Below are 3,025 nucleotides of genomic sequence, written 5' to 3' on the forward strand. Positions count from 1 at the left end.
AAAGAGAAAGGCTGGAGCTGTTGACTCTTCAGGAAGCCCCAGGATGGCTGTGTTTTGGGTATAACACCACGCTGACAATCTTGATTTCCCCCCTGCATTTACGGTCTTATCATTAGGGGTCAACATCAAAAAGCTTGTTTGAAGAGCTCAACCCCTGGGCTGAGACAGAATCCCAAGTACCCGAGAGGATGATATTGGCACGGGCTGTGGGTAGAGAATGTTCAAGGGCGTGCAAGTCAGTCCTCTCAGGATACAGCACAGACATGGTAAAACGGCAAAGAGAGGAAAGATAAATTAAATCTGAGGATAAAAGTGAATCCTAGGGCAGGCCAGAGGGGTATGCCTGCTTTGGTGGCTGATTGTTTTGCACCCTTGAAAGGTACAGAGGCTGAGGCATGGACGTCTGAGACGATGGTGTTCTACTGAGTATGTCTAGTGCTCCCCCCCACCCCCCATACTTCAATATGTTTTACTGGAGCAATTTCAGTGAAAGGCAGCTTTTATTTACAGAATTTAATGTGTGTGGGGACTCTCCAACCCACTTGGACACGCGTGCAGATACGATTGTATTGTTTTGTCAGTTTGCATACAAAAATTTTGTTTGTTTCACATTTATAAAAATCCCAATACCATAATGAAAAATCCTTCCTTACCTATTCCATAATTAAATATAAAAAACAGCGTCAAGAAACGTATAATTTAGATAGGTTTAATCTCGAAATGTAATCCAATAAGGCTAAAACTAAGCATTATAGTCCTGCACCAAATAATAAAATACTCGAAGCCCTTCAGGATCCTTTGACTGATTATATCAGTAAGTGAACATATTTTTAATGTAGTGAAAGAAATATGTTCATCTCCAATTACGATTACAACCCTGTCCGGGGAGACCGCAAAGCATCATCTTCCTTTGTGATTTCACTGTCATCAATAACCCTCTTGAGTATGTCCATTACACTCCTGTGTACATAACCTCTTTTCTGATCATGATACCGTTTTAGTAATTGCTGCCGTTGGCATATCTAAGCTTTCTCTACAGCCGAAACTCCAACTCCAGAAACAGGTACCCAAACTTGCCCTTGTGCTGCCCAAGGTTTCCTGGTGCATAGGGGTCAAGCACATGATTGCTCAGCACATGAAGCAATCTGTAGCCACTGCTGCATGAGTTCGATCCCCCGCCAGGGAGCTGAGCCGCATGGTACAGCAGACCTCTCCTGTCTTGCCCACTGTTCCCCTCAGCAGAGTATTTCAGTTGATCCACCAGTTCTGCTTCCCACTCTCTCTGGTGAATCCTCTCACTTCCTACACCCCATATCTCTGGCCTACATGAAAATGTTGTATATATATTTAAAAAATTGCTGGCCTTAGTCATTTTTGCCAGAGGGAAAACTGTCCAAAGACCTGGCCAATATGCCTCCAATGCCCAAGAGTTGTATGTTAGAGTCTGATTAACACACCAATACTTATGTTTTTCTTGCCTTCCCTTTATAACCTCTCATATAGAAAAATATCAAATTCTGGGCCTCCCCAGTGGTAGGAAGGGTTAGCACTATGAAAACTATCAGCAACCACTGCAGCATGAGTTCACTCCCGCCCGAGAGGTGACCACGTGGTGCAGCAGACCTCTCCTGTCTCACTTGCTGCTCCCCTCAGCAGTGGATTTCAGTCAATCTGCTCCCCACTCTGTCTCTGGAGAATCCTCTTATACCTTGTACCTCTGGCTTGTACTCCAGTTCTGTATGCATAAATAAATAAATCTTTAAAAAATGCCACATTCTGGCCCTCCCTGGTGGTGCAGTGGGTTAAAGCACAGCACTGAGAAGCTAAAGCCACTTCCGCATGAGTTCGATCCCCGCCTGCCCCGGAGGTGACCACATGGCGTGGCAGACCTCTCCTGGCCTGCCTGCTGCTCCCCTCAGCAGTGTACTTCGTCGATCTGCCTGTTCTGCTCCCCACTCTGTCTCTGGTGAAGCCTCTCATCGCCCCTGAGCCTCTGGCCTATACCCCAGTTCTGTATGCACAAATAAATAAATCTTTAAAAAAAAATGCCACATTCTTATAAGGTGAGAAACAGGATAACAAAGTGGACAGGAATATGTTCCTTGCTTCTGTGAATGTGTCTGATACTGCCTGTGATGCCGTTTGGATTATCAGTTTTTTTATGGAAAAAAATATTAATAACAATTCAAATAGGATTAGAAAAAATATGACTTGACTTATAAACAGAAACTGTAACCACTCAAGGGGATTTCTCTATCGTTTCTACTTTCGTGCCTCTTTTCTTCCAGCTTTTCAAGAGGTCCAGAAAATGAAGAGTCCCACATGCTATATCTCAGAGACTAGCAGGGGATTTAGACCAAGTCAACAAGGCTATTAACCTCCTTGCTCAAGAAGTTGATGAAAAAAGGACTGGGATGAAGGTGAGGCAGTCGTGGCCAGGGGAATGGACTTTAAGGGGGAGCCTCCCCAAACCCTGTAATCAAAGTAACAGTTTAATGTCATTGTCTTAAAAATCAAAATTAATGTCAAAAACCCGTCATAAATAACATTTTAAATAAAAAAGGGTCCATAGCTGTGCCAAGCTGAGCCATGTGGGCAATTGAGACTAAAGGAAAAATCAGTAACGCTGGCCCTGCTTTCATTTCAAATGCTGGTATTTTGTTCATTATGGATTTTTTTTTTGCATTGGTTGGCTGTGCTCACCTCGCTCTAGTCCTGGCTGTTGCATGAAACTGGAGCGGGAGGTTTAGAACCCTACTTGGGGGATGTGTATTGCTTGGAGACAGGTAGTTCTCGCTATCAGGGATCTTCAGCCCTGCTAGGAAGATACAGGATGGGGGTGGGCAGAAAGCGAGAGAGACGGAAGAGAAGGGGCAGTGAGGTGAGGTGGAAAATAAAAAGAAAAAGGAGGAGGAACAGCAGGAAAAAGGAAAAGAATGGGCTACTGATTGGGGTCAGTTTCCTGTGGCTCTTCAGGCTGAGGACTAGATGCGCTCTCTTGGCCCCATTGCATGCTGTGAGCTCC

At 44.6% G+C, this 3,025-nt stretch overlaps 1 pseudogene; it reads right to left on the minus strand.

The window, feature by feature from the left end:
- Positions 1 to 699: 699 nt before the first annotated feature.
- Positions 700 to 2,728, minus strand: LOC105853502 (annotated as a pseudogene).
- Positions 2,729 to 3,025: the final 297 nt, after the last annotated feature.

The sequence above is a fragment of the Condylura cristata genome, unplaced genomic scaffold, assembly GCF_000260355.1.
Source record: "Condylura cristata isolate star-nosed mole 26May11 unplaced genomic scaffold, ConCri1.0 scaffold00011, whole genome shotgun sequence".
Lineage (NCBI taxonomy): Eukaryota > Metazoa > Chordata > Mammalia > Eulipotyphla > Talpidae > Condylura > Condylura cristata.